The sequence below is a fragment of the Salvelinus sp. IW2-2015 genome, unplaced genomic scaffold, assembly GCF_002910315.2.
Source record: "Salvelinus sp. IW2-2015 unplaced genomic scaffold, ASM291031v2 Un_scaffold998, whole genome shotgun sequence".
Lineage (NCBI taxonomy): Eukaryota > Metazoa > Chordata > Actinopteri > Salmoniformes > Salmonidae > Salvelinus > Salvelinus sp. IW2-2015.
The window spans coordinates 70,272-82,099 of NW_019942680.1; positions in this window are offsets into that span (position 1 = coordinate 70,272).

An 11,828-nucleotide genomic window follows, 5' to 3' on the forward strand; every position below is an offset into this window, starting at 1 on the left:
ATGCTGAAAGTAAAATCTGTTGTGAGTGTGTTGGCAGCTCCACAACCTATATATTCTATGGAAAACAAGCGTGGCAGAATGAGCACAAGGATAATTAGGGGTGAGTGGGGTAAGTTGAGCCTCCCTTGTTTCTAGGAAACCATAGACAAAATTCATAATTTGACCAAATATTTAGGAAGAGGTCATTTCATGGAGTCTGTGAAGGAAGAAACCACATGGGAAAATGGTAAGCAAGTTAGGTCCTAAAGATTTTCAGCAAGTCAAATGCATTTGTGTTAGAGGTTTCATGACGCTTGTATCGTAACCAAAGTAGATCATTTAACGAGTGTTCTATACATCAGTTGGGGTCTCTATAAGCTTCAATATGAGGTCCTAAACCTAGCATGAAAGTGCATCGTTGTAGCTGTGTGGGCTAATATAGTTAAAATGCTTGCCTTGGGGTAAGTTGAGCCAGTGGTCATGGGGTAAGTTGAACCAATGGCAAGTTGAGCAAATGTAAGTGTTTTCTTCCCAGGCGTTATGCAAGGCATTATTGTTGGGATATGAGGTAAGAACAGGCCTACGATAAAGGTGTTCTAAAAAAGAACAACGTCTTTGTTAGATGTTAAGCCTATGTTAAAGGATGCTTAAAATTATTATAATACAAAAGTGATTGTGTTGAATTGTGTTTGGGAAATAGATAGACATGGTTTTAAAAAGGTAGTGTATTTCATTCAGTAGATACATTTGTAGGTGGCTTAACTTACCCATTCCCGGGGTAAGTTGTGCCAAGATTTTTTTTAAATTGGACAAGCTGTGTTTTCAAAACTAATGTTTACATGAATTCTGATTATTTCCAGGGATACTCATCATCCTGAAATATATGTAGATATAATTATTAGAAAGAATACCATATTTCCCTTGACAGAATGACGCTGAATGTAAAAATGGCTAAACTTACCCCACTATCCCCTATTGCAAATAAGGACAGAACACAAAAATGTTGTATTTCTCTCCCTGAACACACCCACACGGGCCCAGAGTCTGCTTCCTCCATTGGCTAGTGCCCCTTTTTCATTCTTCACAGTGAGTTGACAGTCTGGAAGAGAGATGGACAGACGGAGCGCATTGATTTGGTTGACTTGATAAAGCATGTGTGGGAAACAAATCCTGATTTCAAATTTCCTGAAAGAAAGGTCTATCTTTGGTAAATCTCAAATTAGTGAATTCAACTATCTATGGTGCATCTTCTTAAACTCGTTTTTGATTTATACAGAACAAAAATGTAAACGCAACATGTAAAGTCTTGGTCCCATGTTTCATGAGCTGAAATAAAAGATCTTTAACATTTTCCAAACGTACAAAAAGTTTATTTCTCTCAAATGTTGTGCACAAACTTGTTTACATCCCTGTTAGTGAGCATTTCTCTTTTGCCAAGATAATCCATCCACCTGACAGGTGTGGCATATCAAGAAGTTGATTAAACAGCAGGATCCTTACACAGGTGCACCTTGTGCTGGGGACAATAAAAGGTCACTCTAAAATGTGCAGTTTTGTTACACAACACAATGCCATAGATGTCTCAAGTTTTGAGAGATGGTGCAATTGGCATGCTGACTACAGAAATGTCCACCAGAGCTGTTACCAGAGAATTTATTAATTTCTCCACCATAAGCCTCCAGAACCACAGACCACGTGTATGGCGTTGTGTGGGGGTGAGCGGTTTGCTGACATCAACGTTGTGAACAGAGTGCCCCATAGTGGCGGTGCGGTTATGGTATGGGCAGGCGTAAGCTACGGATAATGAACACAATTACATTTTATCAATGGCAATTTGACTGCACTGAGATACCGTGACGTGATCCTGAAGCCCATTGTCGTGCCATTCATCCGCCGCCATCACCTAATGTTTCAGCATGATAATGCAAGGATCTGTACACAATTCCAGGAAGCTGAAAATGTCCCAGTTCTTCCATGGCCTGCAAACTCAAAAGACATGTCATCCATTGAGCATGTTTGGGATGCTCTGGTTCAACATGTACGACAGCATATTCCAGTTCCCGCCAATATCCAGCAACTTCGCACAGCCATTAAGAGGAGTAGGACAACATTCCACAGGCCACAATCAACTCACTGAACAACTTTATGCGAAGAAGATGTGTCACGCTGCATGAGTTAAATGGTGCTCACACCAGATACTGACTGGTTTTCTGATCCACACCATTACTTTTTTTTTTAAAGGTATCTGTGATCAAGTCATGTCATTTAAGTCATTTTAAAGATATCTGTATTCCAAGTCATGTGAAATCCATAGATTAGGGCCTAATGAATGTATTTCAGTTGACTGATTTCCTTATATGAACTGTAACTCAGAAAAATCTTTCAAATTGTTGCATGTTGAGTTCATATTTTTGTTCAGTATAGTTACTGTATGTGTAGCCAATCTGGGTCATTTGGAAAAATTATGACCTAAATTTAGCAACATTTTTATAAAAGGTCCTGTGCAGTCAAAAATGTGTTTTCCTGTGTTTTATATATATTTCCACACTATGAGGTTGGAATAGTACTGTGATATTGTGAAAATTATGATACTGCCCTTTTAGTGTAAGAGCTGTTTGAAATGACCGCCTGAAATTTCAACCCGTTTTGGTATAATGGGGTTTTGACCTGTCTGGTGATGTCACTATGTGGTAAATTAGTTAGACCAAAAAGAAAGCGTGCTCCAAACCTCTCTGCCAATAACAGCTAGTTTTCTGTTTTCCCCTCCCTACTCAGACCACTCCCAGACAATCCTAGCAAAATTCTTGCTTGAATTTTTTTTTAAGAAGCTATTTTTATTTTTTATTTATTTATTTATTTTTTATTTTATTTATTTAACCTTTATTTAACCAGGTAGGCAAATTGAGAACACGTTCTCATTTACAATTGCGACCTGGCCAAGATAAAGCAAAGCAGTTCGACACATACAACAACACATAGTTACACATGGAGTAAAACAAACATATAGTCAATGATACAGTGAAAAAAATAAAATAAATAAGTCTATATACAATGTGAGCAAGTGAGGTGAGATAAGGGAGGTGAAGGCAAACAAATATATGTATAAATAAATAAAAAAATATAAAAAGGCCATGGTGGCGAAGTAAATACAACACAGCAAGTAAAATAAAAATAAAAACACTGGAATGGTTGGTTTGCAGTGGAAGAAAGCGCAAAGTAGAGACAGAAATAATGGGGTGCAAAGGAGCAAAATAAATAAATAAATACAGTAGGTAAAGAGGTAGTTGTTTGGGTAAATTATGATGAGGCTATGTACAGGGCAGTAATCTATGAGCTGCTCTGACAGCTGGTGCTTAAAGCTAGTGAGGGAGATAAGTGTTTCCAGTTTCAGAGTTTTTGTAGTTCGTTCCAAGTCATTGGCAGCAGAGAACTGGAAGGAGAGGCGGCCAAAGGAAGAATTGGTTTGGGGGTGACCAGAGAGATAAACCTGCTGGACGCGTGCTACAGGTAAGTGTTGCTATGGTGACCAGCGAGCTGAGATAAGGGGGGACTTTACCTAGCAGGGTCTTGTAGATGACCTGGAACCAGTGGGTTTGGCGACGAGTATGAAGCGAGGGCCAGCCAACGAGAGTGTACAGGTCGCAGTGGTGGGTGGGTAGTATATGGGCTTTGTGACAAAACGGATGGCACTGTGATAGACTGCATCCAATTTATTGAGTAGGGTTTTGGAGGCTATTTTGTAAATGACATCACCGAAGTCGAGGATGGGAGGATGGTCAGTTTTACAAGGTATGTTTGGCAGCATGAGTGAAGGATGCTTTGTTGCGGAATAGGAAGCCAATTCTAGATAACTTTGGATTGAGATGTTTGATGTGAGTCTGGAAGGAGAGTTTACAGTCTAACCAGACACCTAGGATTTGTAGTTGTCACATATTCTAAGTCAGAGCCGTCCAGAGTAGTGATGTTGGACAGGCGGGCAGGTGCAGGCAGCGATCGGTTGAAGAGCATGCATTTAGTTTTACTTGTATTTAAGAGCAATTGGAGGCCACGGAAGGAGAGTTGTATGGCATTGAAGCTCGCCTGGAGGGTTGTTAACACAGTGTCAAAAGAAGGGCCAGAAGTATACAGATATGTGTCGTCTGCGTAGAGGTGGATCAGAGAATCACCAGCAGCAGAGCGACATCATTGATGTATACAGAGAAGAGATCGTCCAAGAATTGAACCCTGTGCACCCCCATGGAGACTGCCAGAGGCCCGGACAACAGACCTCCGATTTGACACACTGAACTCGATCAGAGAAGTAGTTGGTGAACCAGCGAGGCAATCATTAGAGAAAACAGGCTGTCGAGTCTTCCGATGAGGATGTGGTGATTGACAGAGTCAAAAGCCTTGGCCAGGTCAATGAATACGGCTGCACAGTATTGTTTCCTATCGATGGCGGTTAAGATATCGTTTATGACCTTGAGCGTGGCTGAGGTGCACCCATGACCAGCTCTGAAACCAGATTGCATAGCGGAGAAGGTATGGTGGGATTCGAAATGGTCGGTAATCTGTTTGTTGACTTGGCTTTCGAAGACCTTAGAAAGGCAGGGTAGGATAGATATAGGTCTGTAGCTGTTAGGGTCAAGAGTCCCCCCTTTGAAGAGGGGATAACCGCAGCTGCTTTCCAATCCTTGGGAATCTCAGACGACACGAAAGAGAGGTTGAAAAGGCTAGTAATAGGGGTGGCAACAATTTCAGCAGATAGTTTTAGAAAGAAAGGTCCAGATTATCTAGCCCGGCTGATTTGTAAGGGTCCAAATTTTGCAGCTCTTTTAGAACATCAGCTGACTGTATTTGGGAGAAAGAGAAATGGGGAAGGCTTGGGCGAGTAGCAGAGGGGAGGGCAGTGCTGTTGTCCGGGGTAGGGGTAGCCAGGTGGAAAGCATGGCCAGCCGTAGAAAAATGCTTATTGAAATTCTCAATTATAGTGGATTTGTCGGTGGTGACAGTGTTTCCTATCTTCGGAGCAGTTGGAAGCTGGGAGGAGGTGTTCTTATTCTCCATGGACTTTACAGTGTCCCAGAACTTTTTTGAATTTGTGTTGGAGGAAGCAAATTTCTGCTTGAAAAAGCTAGCCTTGGCTTTTCTAACTGCCTGTGTATACTGGTTTCTAGCTTCCCTGAAAAGTTGCATATCACGGCTGTTCGATGCTAATGCAGAACGCATAGGATGTTTTTCTGTTGGTTAAGGGCAGTCAGGTCAGGAGAGAACCAAGGGCTATATCTGTCCTGTTCTAAATTTCTTGAATGGGGCATGCTTATTCAAGATGGTGAGGAAGGCATTTTAAAAAAATGTCCAGGCATCCTCTACTGACGGGATGAGATCAATATCCTTCCAGGATACCTCGCCAGGTCGATTAGAAAGCCTGCTCGCTAAGTGTTTCAGGAGCGTTTGACAGTATGAGTGGAGGTCGTTTGACCGCTGACCCATTACGGATGCAGGCAATGAGGCAGTGATCGCTGAGATCTTGGTTGAAAACAGCAGAGGTGTATTTGGAGGGCAAGTTTGTTAGGATGATATCTATGAGGGTACCCGTGTTTACGGAATTGGGTGGTACCTGGTAGGTTCATTGATAATTTGTGTGAGATTGAGGGCATCAAGCTTAGATTGTAGGGTGGCGGGGTGTTAAGCATGTTAAAATTTAGGTCGCCTAGCAGCACGAGCTCTGAAGATAGATGGGGGGCAACAGTTCACATATAGTGTCCAGAGCCAGCTGGGGGCAGAGGGTGGTCTATAGCAGGCGCAACGGTGAGAGACTTGTTTTTAGAGAGGTGGATTTTTAAAAGTATAAGTTCAAATTGTTTGGGAACAGACCTGGATAGTACAACAGAACTCTGCAGGCAATCTTTGCAATAGATTGCAACACCGCCCCCTTTGGCCGTTCTATCTTGTCTGAAAATCTTGTAGTTGGGATGAAAATGTCAGAATTTTTGGTGGTCTTTCTAAGCCAGGATTCAGACACGCTAAAACATCCGGTTGCAGAGTGTGCTAAAGCAGTGAACAAAACAAACTTAGGGAGAGGCTTCTAATGTTAACATGCATGAAGCCAAGGCTATTACGGTTACAGAAGTCATCAAAAGAGAGCGCCTGGGGAATAGGAGTGGAGCTAGGTACTGCAGGCCTGGATTCACCTCTACATCACCAGAGGAACAGAGGAGGAGTAGGATAAGGGTACGGCTAAAAGCTATGAGAATTGGTCGTCTAGAACTTCTAGAGCAGAGAGTAAAAGGAAGTTTCTGGGGCGATAAAATAGTTTAAAGGAATAATGTACAGACAAAGGTATGGTAGGATGTGAATACAGTGGAGGTAAACCTAGGTATTGAGTGATGATGAGAGAGATATTGTCTCTAGAAAATCATTGAAACCAGGTATGTCATCGCATATTGGTGGTGGAACTGTGAGGTTGGATATGGTATAGTGAGCAGGGCTAGAGGCTCTACAGTGAAATAAGCCAATAAACACTAACCAGAACAGCAATGGACAAGGCATATTTACATTAAGGAGAGGCATGCTTAATCGAGTGATCAATAAGGGTCCAGTGAGTAGAGGTTGGTTGGGTCACGGCGATCCAGACAGCTGGCCGGGTAGATGGCTATCGGTAGCAAAATAGCATAGTATGGAAGTCTGTTTGTAGATACCTCGTCGGTTTCCGTCGGTAGGTTAGTGGGTTCTCGTGTGTAGAGGGGATCAATCCAAATTGCAAAATAGATATAGTGACCAAGAAAAAATAAATAATATAATAATAATAATAATTGTCCGATATACTTATTCAGATAGCAGCCGAAGACAGCTAACGGTTAGCGGGCCCCAGATGAGCGTTCAGGTAACGTCGGGACGGAGGTGCCAGTTGGATAACTCCCTCTGGCAGATAACGTCGGCAGTCAGTCGTGAAGGCCCGGTGGTGCTCCGTATCTGCATCAACAACAAAACAAAAAAACAAAAAAAACGGGTCCGGATAGGTGACTGTAGCCAGGAATGGCTGATGGAACTCCTCAGCTGGCTAGCTCCGGAATGATTTGAGTTTGCTCCGGGATCGACGTAACCAATAGTCACACGGGTTGCAGCTAGCTAGCCTCGGACGATTATGTCGGCAGACCAGTTGTGATGGATTGGCAGGGCTCTGTGTCGGCAAAAAAAGGTCCAGGCCAATTGGCAAAATATGTATTGTAGCACAAGAATTAGCCGGAGGACCTCTTCGGCTAGCCGGGAGATTGGCTAGCTCGAGGCTAGCTCAAGGCTAACTGTTGCTTGCTTCGGGACAAGAACGTTAGCCAGGAGTAGCCACTCAGATGCAGCTAGCTATCTGATCCGGTGTAAAGGTCCAGAGCTTGCGGTAGTAATCTGGAGATTTGGTAGAGAAAAAGCAGATCCGACTATTCTCTGGGTTGATATCGCGCTGTGCAGACTGGCATGTATTGACCAAGCTGAGGCTGGCTGGTGTCCGAGTTAACGGTAAAGACCACTAGCAGTGACTAACTGATAACTAGCTAGTAGTTAGTTAGCTGGCTAGCTTCTGATGGGGGTTCCGGTTCTAAAGTATAAAAATAGCAGATCCGTACCACATTGGGTGTTGGGGGTTGCAGGAGAGTATATTCAGTMCGTAGATGGAAAGTGAGATTAAAATATAAACGGAAAAAAACGAGGAAAACGAGGAAAACGATTATTTACACGGGACAAGACAAAACACACGTCCGACTGCTACGCCATCTTGGAACCATTTTAATTGCAAACAATCACAGTAAGGTAGTTGTTATCCACTCATTGTGGATTTATTCCTCATATTATTTTTCTATTATATAAAAAAATTCTCTGCATTGTTGGGAATGGCCCTTAAGTAGGCATTTCACTGTTAGTCTACATCTTTTGTTTACGAAGCATGTGACAAGTACCATTTTATTTGAAGTAGTTTTTTTACGATTTCTTCCTCGGTCTGGGTGATATCAGTTCAGTACTTTATCAGAATGTTTTCTTTACACTGTGCTTTTGTTATTTTGAGAATGTTACAGAGACTACCTTGTATTGTTGTTTATCTCCCTAATACAACTTTATTTGACCTCATCTGTGTAATTTGAACTGTATTTACACCAGGGTAGTCCATCGTCTTTCTGGATATGTACCCTCCTGTAGGTCTGCTAATTTGTTGTGAAATCCATCAGGAGCATAGATATCCAGGAAAAGAGAACAGTTTAGTAAATCATTCTAAAACCATTTCAAAATTACAATAATGATGCCTATATGCTAGACAAAGATTGCACAAATATTGTTTCCCACACAAGTTTTGCCCACACAGACTTCCCTTATTTACATATGATTTATGTTTGGTTGTACTCCACCCTCTTTCAACAACATTTGAGTACTCTGTAGGTTCACACTTTCCCGGGAACCACCAAGTCTGACAAAAGGGAAAGCTCCTTCTCCGCTCAAAGGTGTGCTAACTGCATCCTGTGGTGACATCTCCTCAAAGTTGTAGCAGCTCAGCCATTGTTGGCACTTCAGGGATTCTTGGTTCATCTGATCTCAGGATCGTTCTCCCTAGCAGCACCAATTGAGAGTCCAGTCTTCTCAACACTGCTCTCTGAAGTTCTGGGATGTAGGTGCAGTTTTCTAAGCGTAGAGACTCCACTTTTGAGACTTGTTATTAGAGTCTCCTGTAGCTGAAAGATAGAATAATATTTGGTGATGTCACATTCATTGAAATGATGGTCGGACCAAGGCGCAGCGTACTTTGAGTTCCACATAATTTTAATGAATAAAGAGAAACTTAAGCAAAGACAAAACAAATAAAGAATAAACGAACCGTGACAACAATGCAGTGCTAACAGGCAACTAAACATAAACAATATCCCATAACCCACAGGTGGAAAAAATGCTACTTAAGTATGATCCCCAATTAGAGACAACGATAGCCAGCTGCCTCTAATTGGGAATCATACCAAAACCCGAACATAGAAAAAATAACCTAGAACCCCACATAGAAAATATAAACTAGACTAACCTCCCTAGTCACGCCCTGACCTACTCTACCATAGAAAATAAAGTCTTTCTATGGTCAGGACGTGACAGGTAAGTATTTTGTCTACATAGTAATTAAATTATCAGTGCAGAACTGTAGTGTTGACATCTGCTGAAAATATAACAGTAAATGTATTATATTTGTAGTTCTAATAATGATTTTTTTTTGGTTTTACATCATACAAATATTTTTCACAATTGGGAGGATGACTAACACTTAGATCTTGTTGCCTTACACATTCTCCAAGGCTGGAAGATGTTTATAATGGTTACAAGTGCTGCCAGTGGGGTTCCCGCCTCATAGACTTGAGTAGGGAAAGCAAACCACGTACACATGTAGACCTAGATCAGGGATGACCAACTCCCGTCCTCTGGGTTCTGATTGGTGTCACACTTTCCCCCAGCACTTTAGCTATCACACTTGATTAAACTAATTGCAAGACCATGATTAGTTGATAATTGAAGTCAGGTGTGTCAGCTGGGGATGGGGCAAAAGTGTGTCCCTAATCAAGTCCGAGGACTGGAGTTTCCCATCCCTGATTTAGATAGACAACAAATCAAACATGCTCAATCAATCCCAATCCTAATCTGGAATTCGATTTTACAATTTGACAGCGATGACAGAATGGCCTTTGATGACCATCAGTCTTATATTTCCAGGGTAGATACTTTCTTTTTTTATTTAACTAGGCAAGCCAGTTAAGAACAAATTCTTATTTACAATGACGGTCTACCCCGGCCAAACACTAACCCAGACGACAATTGAGACATGGATTGTGTATGTGTGCCATTCAGAGAGCGAATGAGAGAGGCAAAAGAGAGGCATTTAAGGGCTTTGAACGGGGTATGGTTGTAGGTGCTGGGTTTTCACGCTCAACAGTTTCCTGTGTGTATCAAGAATGGAACACCACCCAAAGGACATCCAGCCAACTTGACCCAACTGTGGGAAGCATTGGAGTCAACATGGGCCAACGTCCCTGTGGAACATTTTCGACACCTTGTAGAGTCCATGACTCAGCTAATTGAGGCAAAAGGAGGTGAAACTCAATATTAGAAAGGTGTTCCTAATGTTTTGTGCACTCAGTGATTAACAGCAAAAACAGGTTCAGTGGACAACATTTCTTCTCCACTAAATGTTCAAGTAAATCTGTTGGGTCTCTTTTACCAAGGCTGTCGTGTATGTGAAGACCAGAAGAGGCTGGTGGGAAGAGCAATGGGAGGACGGGCTCATTGTAATGGCTGGAATGAGACCAATGGAATGATACCAAACACATGGAAACAATGTGTTTGACTCTGTTCCAGCGATTCTTTTCACACATAAGATCAGACACTCATCTCAGGAGTGAAAGATGAATTAGATTGACCCAACTAGTTCCTTCAACAGGCCTTTTGAAGTCTGACTTTCAGTCTGAGTCTCCCTCCATGGATAGAATTGCGATTACACTGCATAGACATGGCACATCAAATTGACACATTTTCTTTCAATGCCCATAAGCTAAAGAGCTGGTCACCCCAGAAAGACTATGCCAACAAAGCCTACAATGTAGGGCTACTTGTGTAACATGTGTGTCATGGAATGGAAAGAGAGTGTTTCTCAGTGAGTTGCAATAACAGATATTTGCACAGATGCTCACCTTTCCAGAGAACTTTCATGAAAAAACTTGTCACCCACTCAATCCATGTCTGCCAAATAGTGCTTTAAAATCAGTGACGTTTGTTGGAGGGGCATTACATCCATACTGTATCTGATTAACTATTTAATATGTCACCATATATCAGCCTAGGGCTCTAAACCTGTACCTGTTGGCGTCAGGACCTTCCATTTATCTGTTATTAATGTGTCATCTACAAATTAGGTTATGGGAAGTTAAAGAAATTACAACATTGTTCTTGGTAGGTATGGTTCTGTAACCTATCAAATAACTGTTCTTTCCAGAACAGACATCTAATAGTTTGTTTTGAAGGAAAATTAAGACATTATTCCGACTGATTGTATGGTCATTACACAGTAATAATTATTACTGATTGTATAGTTATTACACAGCAATTATTACTGATTGTATGTTATTACACAGTAAGTATTATTACTGATTGTATGTTATTACACAGTAATTGTTATTACTGATTGTATAGGTCATTACACAGTATGATACTTTAGATGTTGTAGGTTGTACTATTGCTGCTGCTAATGTTGATCATTAGTATTGTTTATATTTATATTGATGGCTGTCAGCCCATGACTGATGCACTAGCATTGTTTGTACTACCTCTGGGACAAATAAAGCGGAAACTTGAACTTGATTCTTCTCCTATTAATATACAAGTGCCTCACGAAGCTGGTTGTGTAAGGGTTGGGTAGTACTTTCTAAATGTAATCCGTTACAGTTACTAGTTACCTGTCCTAAATTGTAATCAGTAACGTAACTTTTGGATTACCCAAACTCAGTAACGTAATCTGATTACTCTGATTACTTACTTTTGGATGACTTTCCCTTTAAAGGTCAACTGCCCCTTAGAACCAACTTCTCTGGTTTTGAACGGCCTATGTGGCATCGATATGAGTCAGAAACAGTAATTCTAGTGTCAAAATTTACTATAAAGTGTAAATAGGATAATTTGGTCATAAAGTACATCTTGTTCAAAACTGAGTTTGGTAATTGATTGTGTCATGACTTACTTGAGTTTTTTTTTTTTGGATTACAATTATGTCAACAATTCATGCTCCCTATGCTTGCCTATTAACACGTGGTGGCACCATGTTCTCTGGGAAAATACTGGAGGAGTTCACTTGCATG